The following is a 23910-nucleotide window of genomic DNA, read 5'->3' as shown; positions in this document are numbered from 1 at the left end:
GCACACGTTACCGGGAGAACTTCCCCATTTTCCAGGAGACCATTTTCAAAATTGGCAAGTGAGGGATTAGTCATGGATGTAAATGATGGCGGCACCAAAGGACAAAGAAAGTGAGGACTCGGAAATGCTATAGGGTGCCGCCTTCACCCATCTGGGGCTGAGAAGGTCACTAATCCAATAAAGCAGCAGGCTCCCGCCGTGAGCTCCGCTCCTCTGCCATATCCTGCTTCAGTGCGGACATAGGGAGACAGTACTGGGTCCAGGCAATGAAATGACATCATCCCAGCGCGCCTAGAAAGCGCCCAGGGCGCATGCGTGGGGCCGCGGCCAGCTCCGCATTGTCTGGGTGACACTGCGCATGTGCACTCTTCCCACCTCCCCCTATGGGAATACAAGTTCTCGCGAGAAGTCAGTGTTTTATTCCTACGTAATGTGCCGTGCTGCTTATGGCGGCGCTGGTGATAGTGCTGTGAGCTGTTGGGGTGAGTTTGCTCTTCTGACGGGGTTTTGGGGCAGGGAATGGCTAGTTTCTCCTCTGTAACGGACGGGCGGGTGGCAGAAGCGCTCGTTGGCGGCGAGGGTCACCGTTTAACGCGGCGAGAGCTGCTTTGTCATGGCTTGCCCCGTCAGCGGGACATTACTGGGCTAGTCTCGTGTGTGTACCGGCTGGGGCTAATCTACTGAGCGCGTCCTCTACACAGAACTGGACTTAGTGACTGGACGGTATCACCCGAGTCTTGGGCAGCGCCCGTACGGAATCTGCCAGTGATGCGTGTAGCGGGCGGACAAAGAGCCTCACAATGCAGGGTGGGGGCGGGGACCGGGTGTTTGGGCGGCCAATCAGGCGGCGGGTGGAGCTGCTAGTCCGCAGCTGGCAGGCAGGGTGCGAACCGACCGTCTCCTGGAGATCGCCGCAGGGGGACATGGGAGCTGGAGTCCTCAGCGGGCTCCTGCTTTTCATAGACCGCACCTCGGGACTACGTGTCCCAGAATGCACTGCGCGGGTGATGAGGAACGTGGTTTGTGAAATGCGGTGTGCTTGTTTCCCTCAGCCGAGTGTCGCAATCGCCAGGCCTGGAGGAATTCGTGATGTGGCTGTTTACAAGGGCGATCTGCCTGCTTGTTTATAGGCGGCACAGGCTGGGTATAGACTGGATGCAGGGGCCCAAATACAGGGAAGATTCAAGCTGCCTCCCTATGGACATGATGGTCAGGGATTGCCCCACTCCCGCGTGCCTATACGTGCCTATAGGAGGCACAGGCTGGGTATAGACTGGAGGCAGGGGCCCAAATACAGGGAAGATACAAGCTGCCTCCCTATGGACATGATGGTCAGGGATTGCCCCACTCCCGCGTGCCTATAGGAGGCACAGGCTGGGTATAGACTGGAGGCAGGGGCCCAAATACAGGGAAGATTCAAGCTGCCTCCCTATGGACATGATGGTCAGGGATTGCCCTACTGCGTGCCTACTGGAGGCAGGGGCGCAAATACAGGGGAAGATTCGAGGTGCCTCCCTATGGACATGATGGTCAGGGATTGCCCCACTCCTGCGTGCCTACTGGAGGCAGGGGCCCAAATACAGGGGAAGATTCGAGGTGCCTCCCTATGGACATGATGGTCAGGGATTGCCCTACTGCGTGCCTACTGGAGGCAGGGGCGCAAATACAGGGGAAGATTCGAGGTGCCTCCCTATGGACATGATGGTCAGGGATTGCCCCACTCCTGCGTGCCTACTGGAGGCAGGGGCCCAAATACAGGGGAAGATTCGAGGTGCCTCCCTATGGACATGATGGTCAGGGATTGCCCCACTCCTGCGTGCCTACTGGAGGCAGGGGCGCAAATACAGGGGAAGATTCGAGGTGCCTCCCTATGGACATGATGGTCAGGGATTGCCCCACTCCTGCGTGCCTACTGGAGGCAGGGGCCCAAATACAGGGGAAGATTCGAGGTGCCTTCCTATGGAAATGACGGGCAGTGTGTCCTATAGAGACTAAGCGTAACTTGTATAGCGCAAACATATTCTGTAGCATTGTATTATTCAGAGGGGAAACATACAATGAGACATTACAGTAATGTGAGAGCGGGGGCCGGTCCTCACACTAATATCTGGTTATAGCCCGGGATATTCTTATTTTTTCTTGAGGTCCTTTCTTTGTGACCGCTATGCCAGAGCGTTACATGATTACGTCCTCGTCTTCACCGAGCACACCGGCCGTATACCCAGAGCAGACCGTCCTGAACGACTTGATCTGTGCCAGTGATATCTATAGACCCTGACTGTATAGAGATTTCTGTCCAGCAGTAACATTGTGGCAGGTTCTTGTGACATGTACAGTGGTGTTCATAGTCCTGCATAGGATAAATTGATTTTTCAAGTTTTAAACGTTTTCTGTCGAATAGCTTCAATACTAATATGACATATTACATATGGTTTTGTTCAGAAAACAATTTTGCATTCTCTCCCTGTAATATTTTTAGCTTTTGAAGCAGTTTTGCCTGAAATTATGGCAACAATTTGGGAATTGAAAGCACAACTAAATATTGTACAGCTTCAGATCCAAAATTAGCCAATCACAGATGAGGTTCTTGTGACAATCATAACCTGGATATGGTAGCCAATCACATTGCATTACATCTGCTGCTTAGTTTTTGTTTTATCTGTAGGTCTATCTAGTGAATCATACTGTAGAGCTTTATGATGGGAGCCTTCAGATTTTGGTCAGCGGATGATCGTGTGCGAGTTGTGGTGCTACACGAAGAGGGTTATACTGGCCCCCAGATCGCAAGGAAGGTTGGCTGTAATCAGAGGACAGTTGTAAGAATTTTGCAGAAACCTAAGCAGCTTGGAATTACCCAGGACAGGCCCAGATCTGGTCGGCCCAGAAAGTCAACTAAAAGGGAGGATAGAGTACTGATAAGAACATCCCTTGCCAATCGAAAGCTCACCTCAGCTTCTGCGAGAAAGGCAAGAAAAGTGCAATATTGAGGTAGCAACATCAACTGTTAGGAAGAGATGTTTGGAAGTAGGATTAAGAGGGTGCAAGGCCCGAAAGAAGCCATTGATGACAGCCATACAAAGACAAAGGTGAACACTGTGGGCATTTAAATATTCAAAATGGAGGAAGGAGGAGTGGGAAAAAGTGCTATTTAGTGATGAAAGCACTTTTTGCATTTTAGGAAATGATGGCAAGTCTTATGTGAGAAGGTTTCCACATGAAGAGTACAAGCCAGAGTGTTTGAGCTTCTCTGTGAAACATCCGATGAAAGTAATGGTCTGGGGCTGTATGGCAGCCAATGGTGTTTGAAGGCTTCATATTGTGGAGGGTATGGTTAATGCAAAAAAATACATAGACTTCCTTAAGAAAATGCAGTCTTCTGCTCAACACCTGTTTTCAGGGGATTCTATCTTCCAGGATGATAATGCTCCTTGTCACAGAGCTAAGACAGTAGCGGAATGGAAAAAAATGAACAAGGTGGCTACTACTGACTGGCCAGCCCAGGCCCCGGACCTCAATCCAACTGAAAATTTGTGGCACAAGGTATCAATAGAGATCTAAAAAACAGCCAAGGACCAAGAGAGAGTTGATTGAGGCTCCGATACAGGCCTGGAACCACATCCTCACTCGTGACCATCTGCAGAAGCTTGTGCACTCCATGCCACAGAGATGCAAAGGCCGGCCAATAAAGTATTAGAAGCTAAAGATGCGCTCAAAAGGCCCGAATCAGGACTCTGAACTACATAAAAATAATAAATCTTAAAAAGTAAAATTTAAGTCTGTGTGAACATGCATTGGAAGGTAATGAACTTAGAAACCTGTTCACCATTCTACACACTGCACTGGTGTAGGTATGGTTATGCTGTAAAGAAAATATCAAAAATGCACATATCATAACAATCTATACACTTGGGACATTCAAAAATGAGTATGGCATACAATGAGGGATTACCAAAACATATGTTCCACCAGTTTCACTGTAGAGATGCAGAAGTATGAAATATACAGTTTTCTTTATGCCTATGCAGGACTTATGAACACCACTGTATATGGTAAGCAGCCCAGCCCCCTCAACAAAAACCCAAAACTGCTACTGGGAATCTCCTAGCACAAAATGGGGAGACATGAAAAACCTGATCCTTAGTTATTTAACCTTCTTGACTGCTTGTGGGAATGTTGGATTAGCTTTTATTTAAAGGGATGACCTACAATTAGGTTAAGGCCCCTTTCATACGTCAGTGATTCTGGTACGTTTGTGCTTTTTTTTAAACGTACCAGAATCACTGACATACGCAGACCCATTATAATGAATGGGTCTGCTCACACGTCAGTGATTTTTCACTGCACGTGTCTCCGTGCGGCGTACCCGCGTGTGCGTGATTGCCGCACGGAGACATGTCCATTTTTTTCTGGCATCACTGATGTCCCACGGACCACGCAGTGGTGTGGTCTGTGAAACACGTGCCAGAAAAAAACGTGCTTTTAAAATAAAAATCATTTTTACTCACCCGGCTCCAGCGATGTCCTCTGCTGCTTCTGAGCCGGCTGATTACTGTCACGAATATTCATGATGCACGACACAGCCGACCCGGAAGCAGCTGCTGCGGGGGTCAGCGCCGGTCGGATGCTGCACCGCGGGAGCATTCAGCACCATGGAGAGCGGGAGCGGGCACAGGTGAGTTAATCTCTAAGTGCAATCACGGGCCACGGAAAACGGAGCCCGGATTGCACTTAGACAACCCACGTGTGCCGTGATTCACGGCACACGGAGGGACATGTGCGTGTTTTACACGCCAGTGAAAAACGTCAGTGTTTTTCACTGACGTGTGAAACGGGCCTAAAAATGAGTCCATTGTGACCCAACATAAACTCAACCACGGTTCTCCTGGCTGCCCGTCTCATTCACCTGAAATGGAACGCTCCTCGCGCCTTTTTTTTTTTTTTTTTTTTTTCTCTCTTAATTTTACAGGTCGGACAGAGCATGGCCTCTGAATATCAGCAGCAGTCACTCGAAAGAGGGCTAGGGGGCACGGCAGCCAGAGAAAGGCAGGATCACCGGCTCACCGTTTCTTTCCTCATTAAAGGGAACCGTCACCAGGTTTTTCCCCTATAAGCTGCAGCCACCACCAGTGGGCTCTTATATACAGCGTATTCCAGAATGCTGTATATGAGTTTGGACCGCTCTAAATAACGGAAAAAACAGCTTTATAATACCTAAGGGGCGGTCTGGTCCAATGGGCGTCGCTGCTCTTGGTCCAGCGCCTCCTCCATGTTGCGCAAACTCCGTCCTCGTGAGTCCCTTGTGGATGACACGTCCTATGCCAAACACACAGTCCAGCATTGCTCAGGGCAGATCAAAGCATTGTAGTGCGCATGCGTGGGTGGTCTTTGACCATCCTCGCGCCTGCACATTATAGTAGTTTGCGCCTGTACAGGACCGTAATGCTGGTCTGTGTGGATGACGTAGAAGTGTCATCCACAGGGGCCTCAGCAGGAGGATGGTGATCACACAAGATGGAGGAGGTGCCAGACCGAGAGCAGCAATGCCCATCAGACCGCACCCTAGAGAGTATTATAAAGGTGACTTTTACGTTATACACAGCGTCCTGGGCTCTTATATACAGGATTCTGGAATACTCTGTATATAAGAGATGACTGGTGGTGGCTGCAGCTCATAAGGGAAAAACATGGTGACAGGTTCCCTTTAAGATATACGCAAGCCATATTAAATAGCAGAGAGAGTACTCTGAATGACTTGTTTCTGCCTTTACTCATAGTGACACTAAGGGCTGAGCGCATGACATGTAATTCAGAGAGCACTTTCTCTGCTGTTATATGGCTTATGTGTATCTTAATGAAGAAAATAATCTAACAAAATCAGTTTTGTTTTTTTTCTGTACTACTGCCCATTTTTAAACTAATAGTAGTGGATGAAGCGTCTGGCCTTCTCCGTGGACCTGCCTGCTCTGCTGGCTCTTGTTGTGCCGTCCCTTGTTCATCTTTATGGGAACCTAATACATCATCAGTTGGGAACATCTGCACAGACTGACGAGCTAGAGCTGAGGGAATGGGAACACAGGCACCACTGCTTTATCTGGAAAGGTCCAGGCTTATTTCTTGGAAAGGACATTTTTCTAAGTCTGTTCGGGTTCCTCTTAAAGAGGCATCTGGCAATAAGCGGCTTAGTCAGTAGGAGCGGCAGAGAATGGTGTCTGATGGAATCTGATATGCTTGCTTCTTTCATCCTCACCAAATCGGCTGTTGTCGGACACCCCAGATGTTCAGTGTATTTAGCCGACCTTTATGTAATGTATGAGCCTCCCCTTACACTGACATATTGATGCTGACTGTGGACACGCCTTATTAATGCTAATGTATACATTTTCTGGAGGATAAAGCTGCACAGCATGTTTTTTTTTTTTATGGTTGTGAGTACAATAAACTGCAGCAAAGTGTGAACTACATACAACACACACCAATTGGGTATTAGTGGTCACTACTTTATACAGCAGTCTGTAGTCAGCTGCTTTGGTTTATAATGCTGTAAAAATCAATGCAATTGCCTGGTCGAAAAGGTCATCCCCCTCCCTAATGAATGCGTATTTGGGAACGGTGTAGTAGATCCACTAGTTTAATAAGCTCACATATAAACTTAAAGGGGTTTTCCAACAAAGTTGATTTTGATCAATAGATCTTAGAATAATTTCCACTATTTGGATGTGTTAGACAAATTCCTGTGCTGAGATGTTAGAAATGTGCCACTGCTATGTACTGTGTAATGGCAGTGTCTGACCAAACAGGGACATGGCCTGATCATATTACATCTGCTTGACAGGGGAGGAAGCAAGAGTATAAACACTTTACAGATAGAGCTGATTCTTTCTGTGAGGTAAAGCATTTGCATGGCTTTTTTTTAATTCTGTGAGGTAAAATGTTCATTTGCACTCCCATAACATAATTGGTTTTTAATAAATCCAATTGTGGAAGTTGTTATTATTATTCTAAGATCTATTGATTAAAATTAACTTTGTACTTGGGTAAACCCCTTTTTTTAAGATTCACATATCTTATATGTACTGACAATTAAAGAGTAGGTAACGGGGAGCCTCAGTCTTGGGCCTTATTCAGATGTTCCCTTTTTTTTTTTTTTGTTTTTTATTTTCCTGTTTTGTTCATAAAAGGGGCAGTTTTTTGGAGGTGTGTGGAATCCGATTCAGCTTTTCCCATCAGTGTTATTTCACATATGAAGAAAAGAATGAAGGGACTGATCAGCTGCAGCAATCTTACCAAACAGCAACGACAATGTATCTTCTGGTGGCCTCCAAAAGCTATATAGGCGTGCCAGTCCCCATGTGATCCAGCAGTGAGCGGGCCACAAGTGTCTGATTAATGGGACCTGAAGAAGAGAATTCCATGGACTAAGCCACCCCTATAACAAAGCACTCGGGTGATGATTAGATATTTTAAAGATTAAATGGTGATCTTGACAGTATCTAACAGACCACTAGCATGTGCGTAGCTGTAGCCACATGCCCAGAATAAAGCGGCTGGTACTCTCGGGTGCACAATACTCCGAATTGACGACCTATTAATAGTTCCTAGTTGGGCCATGGAACAACTGGCCAGGAATCTTTCAGATGGTCGAGCAGCTGTTAAAGGCGTATTTACACAAGAGGCACACATCACTGGGGGCCATTTCATGGTGTGGCCACTTTCAGCCTTTGTTCTTTGACTCTCCTCTTCAGCTCGTAGGGAGCACTTAGAGCTGAAGTCTGAGCTTTTTGGCCGTAAGCACTAGTCCAGTAATTGTATTTCACTCATTTGTTTTGTTGTGACGTTGCAGGCCCGTATTCTGGGACTGTTCTTGGCAGGTTTGTTTCCATGTCTGTGAGACTTTGGGAGCATACGCTTAAGGCCCCCCATACATATTAGGTAGATGTTGGCCAAACACCCGTAGGGCTTGTGCGGAGCACTTTGTTTTCGGTCTATCAGTACAAACATTTGGTCACATTTGCGATGAGGCTGTTCACATTGTATGGGGTTTTTTTTTCTTAAGTGCTGATCATCATAATTTGATCATTTTCTCAGAGAAAATCTGTGTAAACGGAGCCATACACAAACAATTGGCTGAATGCTCCTGCGTTCACTCATCTCCTGAAGATGAAGGATCAGCCATTGGAAATCCTTCTTGCCCTACGACATCGGGGTAGAGTTGGGAGGCTCAGATAAACATTAGGCTGTCGGACGATAACTGCAGGACTGGGAGACTTTTAAAAAGTTCAGACCCCCCCCCCCCCCCCCCCTCTTTTCTTTTTTAACTCTGCTTTTGAACTTAGTAGAAAGTCCATTGTTTCCTTACGATAATCTTGTAATCTTGGAGAATAATACCAGATACATGCATGGCCCAGTCAGCCAGCCTCTTGTATTACTGCATGGGACAGGTGCCCTGAAGAGTTCTTACTTGTTCTTGTTCCCCTCCCTCCCCTTTCTCTTGGTGATGGCTGATAAACCTTCGATGGTGGCATACAAAGTTTGAAGCTGCTCCTACTTATCCGGGGCATTTTTAGTAACTTCTCAAGTTTCTCCTCTCCACTGCAGCATTTAGCGCTCATTGTCTGATAAAGGTCTCGGTGACCTCCAAAGGAGAGGCCTTGAATTTCAGTACAGTATGGCTTCAAGTATTGTATACATTGTCTGACATCATATATGATATAAATTCTGGGGAGAAGTGTCTTTGTGACTATAATTTGTGCGAACTGCAGCCATATCGTGGAAAGCTGTGGGGTGTTTTTGTTTTTTTCTTTTTTTTTTTTTGATCGTAACCTTGCTGCAGTCCTTCCCCAGCAAAAACCTATGGGAGAAAAAATGCTGTACGTACACTGCGTGTTTTGTTTTTTTTTTTTATTTTCCTCTAGGTTTTTGCTGCAGAATTTCTTCAGCAAAAAGAATGACCATGTCACTTCTTTTCCGCAGGTACCTCCGTTTTTAGCCATCGATAATGGTAAAAAAAAAAAAAAAAAAAAATTAAAACGCAGGTAAAAACCGTGGCAAAAACGGTGTTTTTTTTTTTTTTTTTTCTAAAAATTCTACATTTCCAATAACGAGAGAACTTGTTGGACATAATCGCACAATTGCCCCCCCCTTTTTTTTTTTTTCCTACCGTATCGTGAGGAAAGTTATTCTTTTAATTTAATTTATTTTTTTACATATTGTACTGGACAGCTGGGAAAAATTCCATATTTGGCTGAATAGCAAAAAAAAAAGATCAATCTCGTTCCTGAGCACGCACAAGTCCGGGAGCCGGCATATGACAAACATCATGTCGGTAAGGTGTGAAAAGGGAGTATATCAGGCTTATGTCACCCTGTCTGAGTGCACATTGTAGAGGTAACAAGAGACCCTGATTCCATTAATGTCACTTACTGAGCTGCTTAGTGTAGTTCTGATAATCTCATGCTGTTTAATAGGGATTTAATCAATAGAGGACTAGTAAACCTGCTGCCCTGTGGTCAAGCATATTTATGAGCTCTATATAATACTGCCCCACCACTGATTGGCAGCTGTGTACATCTACATGGGCAGAAAGTGGTGTGGAGGGTTACATTCAGAGATCTGTAGGAGACAAATTACTTGGGTTTGGTACTGCCAGACACCTGGTATCAGATTTTCTGAGGGGTAAAGTATGTCCAAACTCAAATATAATTTAAAGGGAAGTTGTTGTCCGAAAAAAATAATTCAATAACTGAAAAAATGTCAAGTATTAATGTTTTGTTTAAATATTATTTGTTTTTAATTGACCAAAATATAAAAAAAAAAAAGTTTGTGTAAAACAGTGGAAAATATCAAAGGGGGAGCAGCTGCTGAAATCCTACTGTAGAAAAAGCCTGGATTACAGCTGCAGTAAAAGTGGGCAGAATCTGCTCTCCTGTGTGATGTCAACACCCCCAATGTGGGGGTTTCCAAGGGATAAAAGGGAATGAAATTTAGGATCACAGTACGGAGCCATTTTGTTGGTGACCAGAAATGTCTAAAGTGTCACCAAGTACAGCAGACAGTATCACACAGGCTAGGATTAGATACACGGTTCAGTAGACCGTATCACACAGGATAGGGTTAAGACCGCTTTACACACAACATCGCTAACGAGATGTCGTTGGGGTCATGGAATTCCTGACACACATCCGTCCTCGTTAGCGACGTCGTTGCGTGTGACACGTACGAGAGACCGCCAATGATACAAAATACTCACCAAATCGTTGATTGTTGACATGTCGTCCATTTCCCAAATATCGTTGCTGATTTTGGACGCAGGTTATTTTCCTGCGGCAGCACACATCGCTACGTGTGACACCCCAGGAACAACGAACAACACCGTACCTGCGTCCTCCGGCAACGAGGTGGGCGTGACTTTCATGCGGCTGCTCTCCGCCCCTCCGCTTCTATTGGCTGACTGCAATGTGACGTTGCTGTGACGCCACACGAACCGCCCCCTTAGAAAAGAGGCAGTTTTGCCGGCCACAGAAACGTCGTTAGGAAGGTGTGTGACGGGTACTAGTGATTTTTTTTATTTTTTTGTCTGCCACGGGCAACTTGCCCGTGACGCACAAACGACGGGGGCGGGTGCGAGCGCTAGCGATGTCGCAGCGTGTAAAGCCCCCCTTAAGATGCTCAGCACAGTATCACACAGGATAGGATTAGATACATGGCTCAGCAGACAGTATCACCGGTACACACACAGGCCGACACGTGGCAGGCGGAAGGGCGGGGGGTGTTATTGGAAACGGTAGCAGCGGTGGTGGGGAGAGGGGCGCCGGTACTCGCATGCAGAGGCACACAAACACACGGCAGCGGGAGGTAGAGTGGAGGAAGGGGGTGTTATTGGAGACGGTAACTGCGGGGGAAGGGGAGGTGGCGTGGTCAGGGGGTGTCTTTTGAGACAGACGGTAACGGCAGGGCAGGGGGTGGGGCGGCAGCAGCGGGGGGGTAGAGCGGAGGGAAGTGGTGTCCTTGGAGACGGTAACGGCGGGGGGAGGGGAGGCGGCGGCCTGGTGCCCCGTCCTCACACATCCCGGCGGTTGACAGGGGTAAAGTGGAGTAAACAGCATACACTGTGAGCTCCACAATGATGGCGCCGATCTCCTCCCTCTGCTGTGATCTGGACAGCCCAGGGGGCGTGTCCTGGTCACAGCAGACGCCTTCTCTAATGTTACTAAATGGGGTCGTATCCCGACCACTGTTCTTTATGCACAGGGGCAGCCATAAAGGAGTGAGTAACTGTCTTTACACACACAGCAAATCCAGCATGGCAGCCCCCAGTGCTTCAGTAAAGTTAGAATTAAATAAAAACTAAATAAGCAGTGATTTTTAATTTTGCATTAAAAATACATGATTTCATAATCACTATTTTTAATACAAAAATGAAAAACCGTGACACCCTAAGGCTACGTTCACACCAGTTTTTTTTTTTTTTTTTTTTTTTGCATCAGGCACAATCCGGCGTGTGCCTGATGCAACGGATCCGGCGCAGAATATGCAAAAAACGGATGCGCCTGATCCTTTTTTTTTTTTTTTTGCTGGATCAGTTTTTTGTTTTTTTTTCCAACAAATTGGAGCATGCTCAGTTTTAAAAAAAACAAAAAAACAAAAAACTGATCCGGTGGCAGCATCCGTTTTTTGCCGGATCCGGCGTCCATAGGGTTCCGTTGTAAATCGCGCAAAATGGTTTTTTTTTCAGAGACAAAGGTTCAATGAGACTAACAAACAAATGGGAAGGGCACCACCCGGTGGGATCTCCTGGTATGCAAAACAATTGATAATAGAACAAGGAGAAAAAGGTATACCAACACGGGATCACCACACCATGAAATAATTGAGAGATGAACTTTATTAAATTAACTTGTAGCCAGAAAAAACACGAGACACATGTCTCCACGCTTAAAGGTTAGACGCACAGTGACACAGGATAAAAACACTTAAAAAGCCATAGGCATAGAAAACATGTCCACCAGGAACCAGTAATGTATGATAAACAGTACAAATATGACAAGGACACTCTAATAAATATTGCACAAGGCCCGTTCCTAAGATTTAAACATCTGGCATGATAATCGGACTAAATAAATTTGTGCGATAGAATACTCAGATGAACATGGATAATATAGTATGATAGATCACTATATAGATACAATCGAGACTGATAATGCACAGAATGCAGTATATGTAGACCAGTGGATAGACCATAAGCTGCATGGATACAGAGAATCTCTGATAGTGCACGGAATATGATATAAGCCGTATCCCAGTATAGATCTATCTACAAAATACGTACAGGTCTCTGTGTGCAAAATAAATCTACAGGCATAGTGTCCCAGCATAAATGTATCTATAAGGACCCACACAATACATATCAATATTGATAGCCAATGTTTCTATCTGCACAGTATATATACCAATATTTCACCACACATAGCCAGTATCCTGGGTGCTTAAAGGGATGCCCATTAGTAAAAACGTATGGGGCAGGTAAAGCAGTAACCAGGCTAGGAGTGGCACAGGAGCGGACCTATACTTACTACCCTACAAGATGGATAGCAACCAAGCAGGTGGGGTAGATAAGAGGAGTGACCAAGGGGGTTCCTGGCATGGACGCCCCACGCGTATCGCCATGTATACAGTGGCTTCCTCAGGGGAAAAAGAAGGCAATGTGCAGTGGCAATGGGTGTCCTATTTAAGGGAGTATAATCAACACTCACCAGTGTTTGCAGCTGCAAGATCCTAGACGCTGGAGGTAAAGCTCCGATGACGGCCGCCATCTTGCTTGGTCACATGATATGGGGAACATCCTCCCCTATCTTTTACTGCGCATGCGCAAGACCAACAAAACTTAGTTACACATCAAAATATACTTATAAACGGCGCGTAGACTCGTTATTTAATAGCGAGATTTATACATAAGGTCTTAGCATTATAATTATAGGCGGATCCGTATCGCAATATACTAATAGGCTCAGCAGCCCAGTCGGTGCTATGCGCATGCATTAGACAAAGGGGGAGAGAAGTGATGTATTAACCCTTTTGTAGATAGAACAATTTCGAGTAATCACGGACTATGCCTATGGCTTTTTAAGTGTTTTTATCCTGTGTCACTGTGCGTCTAACCTTTAAGTGTGGAGACATGTGTCTCGTGTTTTTTCTGGCTACAAGTTAATTTAATAAAATTCATCTCTTAATTATTTCATGGTGTGATCCCGTGTTGGCATACCCTTTTCTCCTTGTTCTATTAAAGGTTCAATGAGACGTTCCATCCGGCTGCCGCATTGAGTAATTACGCCAGATCCGTCAAAAGCCACATGCAACGTAAGGCTATCGGGCACAATTCGCCGCTAATACAAATCAATGGGGATCAAACGGATCCGGCGCCGGATCAGTTTTATCTGTTTTTTTTCCGGATTGTCCCTGATGGGGGGAAAAAAACTGATGTGTGAATGTAGCCTAACCTTTTAATATTTAGATTGTGTTATCACGATCAATAATATTTAGGTAACCTTAGTCTAAAGATGCTGCTATACCTTACACCAGGGGCGGGCAATTAATGTGTTCATCGCTGTTTGCATCATGAGAATACAAATAAAGGTGACCTCAGAAAGCTAGCGGAGGAGGGGCGTGGAAGGGGATGGTGCTGTCCGCGGCCCAATGTTTTCAGGCTTTCGGCTGTTTCTGATCACAGGCCAGACTAGTACAGCCAGAGGGCCGGACTGTGCCCTGCCTGGAGCGCTCTTCCATCCAGTACGCATACTCGTGGTTCCACCAAGAATGTGTGTGTCGGCTACACAATTAGCTTGTTGTAGGTTACCATGTCACATTATTTTCTTCTCTATCACATCTGTCCAGACCATCTGACACCCACTATACATGAGTGGTGGCCAAACCTGCAGACCCCCTGAGCTATAGGAGGGCCTTACATAGTATAGAGAACACGTCGCCTCTGACTAGCGTTGGGAATAAGTAAGGTGTGGTGTTTGTCTAGTTACAAGACTTGTAAAAATGAAATTGCATATATAGTAACTTTACATAAATTACACATTATACTGAGCACTTAATAGCCGAAACCAAACAACTTCTTATATGGAGCTAATAAAAGCATCCGTTGTTTACAGTCTGTCCAGTTTGTTTGGTTCATGGTCCCCTCGTCTGGTGCCTATTCACATTTTGTCTGTTTAAAGGAATTGTCCACTGCTACATAACCCCTGCTTAATCAGTTGGAAGGGGGGGGGGGGGGAATTACTTGTCCTGCTGCGTTTCAGTGATGGCAGTGCTTTGGTTCGTGGTGGGTGGTGCGATATGGCGTCATGTGACCGCTGCAGCCAGTTTTTACTTCCTATGGAACAATGAATTAAGGAGGGTTTTGAGGTAGTAGACAACCACTTTAAGGTGATCAGAGATTTAATCTACCCCCATACTAAATGTGACCCATGGGTTTCTAATGTATAAGCACTATACCCAATGGCCTGTGCTTTGCCTGCATAATCGCTTTGAATTATGGGAAACAATAACTTTTTCACTACTCTGCTGCAGTGTGATCAGATATGTTAAACCATGAGCAGGCACAATAGTCTGCTCTTTGCCGATGACTGAGGTTTTTCCCTGTAATTCATTCATAGCGCTGTTGTTTTTCAGTATGAAGTGTAACAGAACAGAAACTACCACCTGAAACTGCTGCTTCAAGTTCAGATCAGTCAAGGAACATCCGCTACAATAGTAACCTACAAGACCAAAGAAGAGAACTTGCGCTGAAGACACAACACTTGATCTGAAACAAGAAGTTTGTGCCTACTCAACAGCTACACAAGAGCACTTCCCAACGCTGCTATTAGTCTTTGTTTTATTCTCAGCGCCGCACTCTGCACTCGCATTGTGTGGCGGGAGTCGTCTTTCTTAGCTCAGTAGATCATTTTCTCACTATCTCTTTTTAAACTAGCAACCGACAACCTTCTGTACCATCTGCTGTCTACACAAATCGGTAATACTACTGAGTGCAATACCTGAATATCTCAGCAAGGTGAGTACTTTATTGGCGTTAACGTTAAAAAAAAAAAAAAAAAAAGTGTGGTGTTTTTTTTTTTTTCGTTTTTTTTTTTGTGAGAAGTACAGCCTCATTCGAATATCCATGTACGGCTGATGATGCATGGACAGACTGGTTGCAGATCTCCTGCCCCGTACTTGTCAGCCTCGCATGTTCCTGCATCCTGATCCGTACATGGCCGTCTGAATGAGGCTTAAGCTTGTGTTGCTCCTCTTTGCAGCTGTCTCTGAATTTCAATAAACTGTCCTCCAAAAAGGCTTCATTGCTGTTTTCTCTATTTTGGAAACCCTAAGTTTTGCATGGATTTTGTGAACCCCCAAGTTACTAATCTTCAAATTATAAAGGGTCCGCAATGCCATATGCTCTGTAGACTATGATCATAGGAGTTTCTTAACCATTAGTAAAGATGGATATTTGTTCAATAAGATCTTTTCTATGGTACCCCACTGCTTGTTTCACATGGTTGCACATCATATCCCTGTCCATCAGTCTTCCCTAGCTAGTGTTGGCATATGATTACAGCGGGTCTGGCTTCAGAAACCCGTAGCGATCAGCAGGTTGCCAGGTTACCCTCCAATTTTTATTTTTATATTTATTTATTTTAAACAAATGAGTTGTCTTTATTCATTACCCTTTTAAGTTGTGGCTGCAAAGGTGCCATTATCTTTACTACTTAAAGGGGTGCTTCACCCATATTCATTATTGGCCACAACAATATTATGTTGAGAAACAAGGTGTCTCTCAAATATCTTGCGTTGCCCATAGTGCCTGTGAGCGACACTATTGCAGACTACTCTTCCCCATCGCTTGACCCTCGGACTCCGTGACCTTGGGGATCCAGTGATGTCACATCAAGTTCCTGTTCACCTTACACCACCGTGGCCGGCCCCAGTCTCAGTGAGTGACTGAGCTATGGGCGGAGATTACCCGCTCATTACAGCACAGCGTCACAACGCAGCACCTCCCTGATCCCTCCTCCTTCACTGCAGAGAGCCGCAAGCAGGTGGGATCCTGGGCTGTGACGAGGTGAAACACCGCACACAGCCCAGTCACTCAGACCGGGACCGGCCGCAGTGATGTCAGGTGAACAGGAAGATGACGTGACCTCACCGGATCCCCAAGGTCACGGAACCCGGGGGTCTCACAATGGGCAAGAGCGGACTGCAACAGCACCGCTCACAGGCACTATTACCCAGCAAGGTATTGGAGAGAAACCTTATTTCTCAACGTGTCATTGTGGCCAATAATAAATATGGGTGAACCACGTATTTAATGTTCATTCTGGAAGTGGATGTATTCTTGCACTCACTAGACAAGCCAACTTTAAGGGGAGGTTTTCTCATAAATGTTTAATATTGCTAAGTGCTTGTAAAATACAGCAATTTGCCTCTTAAAAATTTTCTACGGGAAGTGAGGAATTTTTAATCCTATAATGTAAGACGCATTGCTTAGGTTACCGGCCACCTCTGCAGCGTCAGTAGCAGCTGGCTTTCCAGTAGCACTCTGAAGCTGCCTGGAATTGGCCTGTTCAATGCTGCTGCGCTCCTGCAAACAAGCAGAGGCTAAGCTGCTACTGTTGGCGGTATCGGTTAGCGCGCAGTTCGGGCCTGTGACACAATAATTTCGCTGGTCCGAACTGTCAGACCTCAGCAGCACACTTCCCCATTACAAGCGCAAGGACTAGAATGCTCCGAAGATGGACAGCCAGACTCGGTGTATTTGTTAATGACCAACACTAGTTGCATGGTAAAGATGTCATCTTTGAGACTTTGCAACTGTTTAACCTCAGGGGTCCAGAAAATTCTAACTTTTTCAATGTGTACCGATTGTATTTTCATTTGTTATGGATTCACTGTAAAATATGACTTGAAAAATATCCTCCATGTGTGAACTTTATCCTAAGGTTAATTCCACACAGGAGCCAACCTGCTCAAAAAAAATAATCTACTGCCAGGGTATGTGCACACTTTAAGTTTTCGTAGCAGAAACTGAACACTCCAATGTTTCCTCCAAATCTTCCAATTTCTGCTTAAAAAACAAAACCTCCTCCAGCCTCTGCTCCTGATGAGCAGGCTTGCAGCAGTGTGTCGCTCCTGATGAGCAGGCTTGCAGCAGTGTGTCGCTCCTGATGAGCAGGCATATATGACAAGTTGCGTGCGCCTCGCCACGAATCTTACTCCACTTGGATACGCCTTTCCAAGGCTTACTGCCCCAGTGTACATATCTAGATTGGTTTATTACATCTTAAAACAAACATCAAGTTTTAAAAGCAGCTGCACTTACCAATACCTGGTCACAATACTGATGTCCTGCAGGACAGAGCAGACCCCAGTGATGAAAAAGTGGATACTCCAGCCTCTCCATATTCCTTTTCTTGTTATTTGTCTAGATCAGTGTGACGGAACCCTTTCACCCCAGGCAGATTTTCTGGGGTTTTTTTCAATCTTAGTTCCCTTAGGGGACTATAAGGATCAGCAGTCTGATCGCTCGTTCTTTTCTCCCGATCAGAGCAGCACCGCTTAGATAGGGAGAAATGGTCATCTCTTGTAACCTGCAGTATTCGGCTGCTTGTTACAGGACCGGAGTCATCACATGACCCTGTGCTACCATGACAACCATCGGATCCACGTGATCACGTCACGTGACTTCTGGTGGAGGCCGATGAGTAAAGTTTTGGCGCAACTGCGTTTAAAATTGTGCTGTCACATATTTTACAGCGACATTTAAGAGGTTAACAGGCATGGGCAGATCGCAGATCTACTCGAGCTAGGCACACGTCAGCTATACAAATCAGCTGACATGTGCGGATCACCACAGGCTGCCTGCAGCAGCTGGCGGGGATTAACCCTATGACTGCTAGCATGTAATATTACTGCCCACGGTCGTTAAGGTGTTAATATAACTAGAAAAACTTGTAATATAAATACTCAGCATTGATATAGTAAATATATACCACTGTATGTTTAATATATTATCTTTTTTAATATAAATGTAATGCTCTAAGGCAATTAAGATGTAAACAGTTTGCGAGTGACGACAAGCTGATCGTTGCGGTCTTAGGCCCGTTTCACACGTCAGTGAAACACAGACGTTCTTCACTGACGTGTAAAACACGCACAAGTCCCTCCGTGTGCCGTGATTCACGGCACACGTGGGTTGTCTAAGTGCAATCCGGGGTCCGTGATTGCACATAGAGATAAACTCACCTGTGCCCGCTCCCGCTCTCCTTGGTTCTGAACGCTCCCGCGGTGCAGCATCCGGCCGACGCTGACCCCCGCAGCAGCTGCTTCCGGGTCGGCTGTGTCGTGCATAATGAATATGCACGACAGTAATGAGCCGGCTCAGAAGCAGCAGACAGCAGAGGCTGCACAGAGCGCCACTGAAGCCGGGTGAGTAAAAATTATTTTTATTTTAAAAGCACGTTTTTTTTCTGGCACGTGTTTCACGGATCACACCACTGCGTGGTCCGTGGGACATCAGTGATGCCAGAAAAAAATGGACATGTCTCCGTACGGCAATCACGGACACGTGGGTACGCCGCACAGAGACAAGGTCAGTGAAAAATCACTGTGTGAGCAGACCCATTGATTATAATGGGTCTGCGTATGTCAGTGATTCTGGTACGTAGAAAAAAAAAGCACAAACGTACCAGAATCACTGACGTGTGAAAGAGGCCTTAATGTGTGCTTAGAAACAACGAACTTGCATTTAGTTATCTTTTACTCTTTGGAGCTGGGTTGCTAGATATAAAATAATCCCTTCACAACCAGCCGATTTTTTTTTTTTTTTTTTTTTTTTTTTTTTTTTTTTTTTTTTTTTCAGCCATTCTTCCAAGAGACTTGTTTTTCTTTGTCGCTCCATTGGGAGACCCAGACAATTGGGTGTATAGCTTCTGCCTCCAGAGGCCACACAAAGTATTACACTTAAAAGTGTAAAGCCCCTCCCCTTCTGCCTATACACCCCCCCCCCGTGCATCACGGGCTCCTCAGTTTTTATGCTTTGTGCGAAGGAGGCACACATGCACGCATAGCTCCACAATTTAGTCAGCAGCAGCTGCTGACTATATCGGATGGAAGAAAAGAGGGCCCATAACAGGGCCCCCGGCATGCTCCCTTCTCACCCCACTCTGGTCGGCGGTGCTGTTAAGGTTGAGGTACCCATTGCGGGTACATAGGCAGGAGCCACATGCCGTTTTCCTTCCCCATCCCTTAAGGGCTCTGGGTGAAGTGGGATCCTAATCGGTCTCCAGGCACTGGGACCGTGCTCCCTCCGCAGCCCCTGGGGAATCTGCCGGACAGGAGCTGGGTATCGTCGGGGACAAGGCCCTGCTACTGTGAGGTACTCTGTGTCCCCTTGGGGACGGCGCATGGAGCGCTTGTGTCATACACGCTGCAGCACTGCTGGGTGTGTTAGTGCGCCGGGACTACCGCGCTGACCGCGCTTGTTTGCCGGCCGCGCTTATAACTTTAGTCCCCCGGCTTCTGCGGCCTAGTACCGCATATTCCCGCCCCCGGGCCTGCCAGTCAGGGGAAGGGAGGGACGCTGCACTGGACGTCAGCGCTGAGGGCTGGAGCATACTTTGTATCCTCCTCCCCCCTCACTGAGCACCGTGGGGCACCAGATTCCCGCACTTTCTAGGGCACGCCCACGGCCCCCTCCTCCTCACAGAACGCCGGCAGCCATTCCTGTCAGCACTTCTGAAGCTGGAGAGGAGAGACAACACGGCTCTGGGAGGCCCAGGCAGGGAATCTGGTGGTCACACAACCGCTTTGGATATATATATATATATATATATTAGTTACTCTGTACGGTCGCACTGTTGGTTTTTGGCTATATACCCTCCCGGATTGTACTCAGAGGAGACAACAGCATGTCGTCCGCAAAAAGCAAGGGTGCCAAAGCACAGGCTTACTTTGCAACCTGTACCTCATGTGCGGCTATACTACCGGCAGGTTCCACCTACCCTCATTGTGTGCAATGCTCGGCCCCTGTGGCACTTACTCAGCCGGAGCCTCTGCCACTGGTGGCCCAAGTGGAACCACCTGCTACCACTGTCCAGGTGACAGGGACGGAGTTTGCAGTATTCGCTGACAAACTTTGTGAGACTATGGATAAATGGTCTGCTAAGATACTAGAAGCCTTGCAGTCCAGGCCGGTAACACAGGCCCCGGGCACTGTTGAATCATTGACCCCAGGCCCCCCTCGGTTGGAGCAGCAAAGTGCTCCTGGGGTGACTCATAGGTCCCAAGGTGAGGTCTCTGACACGGACCGCAGTCCCAGACCGCCTAAGCGGGCTCGCTGGGAGCTTCCCTCGACTTCATCACACTGCTCAGGGTCTCAGCAGGAGGACTCTCTAGAGGATGAAGCGGAGGTGGCAGATCAGGATTCTGATCCTGAAGCCGCTCTCAACCTAGATACACCAGAAGGAGACGCCATAGTGAATGACCTTATAGCGTCCATCAATCAGGTGTTGGATCTTTCTCCCCCAGCTCCTCCAATTGAGGAGTCAGCTTCTCAGCAGGAGAAATTCCGTTTTAGGTTTCCCAAGCGTACAATGAGTACGTTTCTGGATCACTCCGACTTCAGAGAGGCAGTCCAGAAACACCGAGCTTGTCCAGATAAGCGCTTTTCTAAGCGCCTTAAGGACACACGTTATCCCTTCCCCCCTGACGTTGTCAAGGGTTGGGCTCAGTGTCCCAAGGTGGATCCTCCAGTCTCCAGACTGGCGGCTAGATCCATAGTTGCAGTGGAAGATGGGGCTTCACTCAAAGATGCCACTGACAGACAGATGGAGCTCTGGTTGAAATCCATCTATGAGGCTATCGGCGCGTCCTTTGCTCCGGCATTCGCAGCCGTATGGGCACTCCAAGCTATCTCGGCTTGTCACTCGCAGATTAATGCAGTCACACGTGCCTCTGAATGGAAGGCAGACTCTGCTTCCAAAAAGTTCTTAACCGGTCTGCCATTTTCTGGCGACCGCCTGTTTGGTGAGCGATTGGATGAAATCATTAAACAATCCAAGGGAAAGGACTCATCCTTACCCCAGTCCAAACCAAATAGACCTCAACAACTGAAGGTACAATCGAGGTTTCGGTCCTTTCGGCCCGCGGGCAGGTCTCAATTCTCCTCGTCCAACAGGCCACAGAAGGGTCAGACGAACTCCGATTCATGGCGGTCTAAGTCACGTCCTAAAAAGACCGCCGGAGGAACCGCTCCCAAAGCGGCCTCCTCATGACTTTCGGCCTCTTCACACCGCATCCTCGGTCGGTGGCAGGCTCTCCCGCTTTTGCGACGCCTGGCTGCCACAGGTACAAGACCGTTGGGTGAGAGACATTCTGTCTCACGGTTACAGGATAGAGTTCAGCTCTCGTCCTCTGACTCGATTCTTCAGAACATCTCCGCCCCCCGAGCGAGCCGATGCTCTTCTTCAGGCGGTGTGCACTCTGAAGGCAGAAGGAGTGGTGATCCCTGTTACTCTTCAGCAACAGGGTCACGGTTTTTACTCCAACTTGTTTGTGGTGCCAAAAAAGGACGGATCTTTCCGTCCTGTTCTGGACCTAAAACTGCTCAACAAACACGTAAAAACCAGGCGGTTCCGGATGGAATCGCTCCGCTCCGTCATCGCCTCAATGTCCCAAGGAGATTTCCTAGCATCAATCGACATCAAAGATGCTTATCTCCACGTACCGATTGCACCAGAGCATCAGCGCTTCCTGCGCTTCGCCATAGGGGACGAACACCTTCAGTTCGTGGCACTGCCTTTCGGCCTGGCGACAGCACCACGGGTCTTCACCAAGGTCATGGCAACAGTGGTAGCAGTCCTACACTCTCTCAGGGACACTCGGTGATCCCTTACTTAGACGATCTGCTTGTCAAGGCACCCTCTCGAGTGGCATGCCAACACAGCCTGGACATTGCTCTGGAGACTCTCCAGAGATTCGGGTGGATCATCAATTTCCCAAAGTGAAATCTGACACCGGCCCAATCACTGACATATCTCGGCATGGAGTTTCATACTCTCTCAGCGATAGTGAAGCTTCCGCTGGACAAACAGCGTTCACTACAGACAGGGGTGCAATCTCTCCTTCAAGGCCAGTCACACCCCTTGAGGCGCCTCATGCACTTCCTAGGGAAGATGGTGGCAGCAATGGAGGCAGTTCCTTTTGCGCAGTTTCATCTGCGTCCACTTCAATGGGACATTCTCCGCAAGTGGGACAGGAAGTCGACGTCCCTCGACAGGAACGTCTCCCTTTCTCAGGCAGCCAAAGCCTCCCTTCGGTGGTGGCTTCTTCCCACTTCATTGTCGAAGGGGAAATCCTTCCTACCCCCATCCTGGGCGGTGGTCACGACGGACGCGAGTCTGTCAGGGTGGGGAGCGGTTTTTCTCCACCACAGGGCCCAGGGTACCTGGACTCAGCCAGAGTCCTCCCTTCAGATCAATGTTCTGGAGATAAAGGCAGTGTATCTTGCCCTAAAGGCGTTCCAGCCGTGGCTGGAAGGCAAGCAGATCCGAATTCAGTCGGACAACTCCACAGCGGTGGCATACATCAACCACCAAGGCGGAACACGCAGTCTTCAAGCCTTCCAGGAAGTCCGGCGGATTCTGCTGTGGGTGGAAGCCATAGCATCCACCATATCCGCAGTTTACATCCCGGGCGTAGAAAACTGTCAAGCAGACTTTCTCAGTCGCCAGGGCATGGACGCAGGGGAATGGTCCCTTCACCCGGACGTGTTTCAAGAGATCTGTTGCCGCTGGGGGATGCCGGACGTCGACCTAATGGCGTCCCGGCACAACCACAAGGTCCCGGCATTCATGGCACGGTCTCAAGATCACAGAGCTCTGGCGGCAGACGCATTAGTTCAGGATTGGTCGCAGTTTCAACTGCCTTATGTGTTTCCTCCTCTGGCACTGTTGCCCAGAGTGTTACGCAAGATCAGGTCCGACTGCCGCCGCGCCATCCTCGTCGCTCCAGACTGGCCGAGGAGGTCGTGGTACCCGGATCTGTGGCATCTCTCACGGTGGGCCAACCGTGGGCACTACCAGACCGACCAGACTTGCTGTCTCAAGGGCCGTTTTTCCATCTGAATTCTGCGGCCCTCAACCTGACTGTGTGGCCATTGAGTCCTGGCTCCTAGCGTCCTCAGGGTTATCTCAAGAGGTCATTGCCACTATGAGACAGGCCAGGAAACCAACGTCCGCCAAGATCTACCACAGGACGTGGAGGATATTCTTATCCTGGTGCTCTGATCAGGGTTTAACTCCCTGGCCATTTGCCTTGCCCACTTTTCTTTCCTTCCTTCAATCCGGATTGGAAAAGGGTTTGTCGCTCGGCTCCCTTAAGGGACAAGTCTCAGCGCTCTCTGTGTTTATTCAGAAGCGCCTAGCCAGACTTCCAAAGGTACGCACGTTCCTGCAGGGGGTTTGTCACATAGTCCCTCCTTACAAGCGTCCGTTAGAACCCTGGGATCTGAACAGGGTGCTGATGGCTCTTCAGAAACCACCCTTCGAGCCAATGAAGGATATTTCTCTTTCACGCCTTTCGCAGAAAGTGGTCTTCCTAGTAGCAGTCACATCACTTCGGAGAGTGTCTGAGCTAGCAGCGCTGTCATGCAAAGCTCCTTTCCTGGTGTTTCACCAGGACAAGGTGGTTCTGCGTCCGGTTCCGGAATTTCTCCCTAAGGTGGTATCCCCCTTTCATCTCAATCAGGATGTCTCCTTACCTTCTTTTTGTCCACATCCAGTTCACCAATGTGAAAAGGATTTGCACTTGTTAGATCTCGTGAGAGCACTCAGACTCTACATTTCTCGTACGGCGCCCCTGCGCCGCTCG

At 47.6% G+C, this 23910-nt stretch overlaps 1 protein-coding gene across 5 annotated transcripts in view; it reads left to right on the top strand.

Annotated features, from left to right (window-relative positions):
* The first annotated feature begins 393 nt into the window (after positions 1-393).
* The window catches only part of CSDE1 (cold shock domain containing E1), an 89520-nt gene continuing 66003 nt past the window's right edge, over positions 394-23910 (top strand). For all 5 annotated transcript variants that reach the window (XM_075335620.1, XM_075335618.1, XM_075335621.1 and 2 more), the window contains exons 1-2: positions 394-482; positions 14674-15055. The gene's annotated coding sequence lies outside the window, so the exon portion shown is untranslated. The remainder of the gene's footprint in view (positions 483-14673; positions 15056-23910) is intronic.

This window comes from Anomaloglossus baeobatrachus, chromosome 2 (genome assembly GCF_048569485.1).
Source record: "Anomaloglossus baeobatrachus isolate aAnoBae1 chromosome 2, aAnoBae1.hap1, whole genome shotgun sequence".
Lineage (NCBI taxonomy): Eukaryota > Metazoa > Chordata > Amphibia > Anura > Aromobatidae > Anomaloglossus > Anomaloglossus baeobatrachus.
The sequence above is the reverse complement of the archived record's forward strand: the minus strand, read 5'-3'. Positions and strand labels throughout refer to the sequence as shown.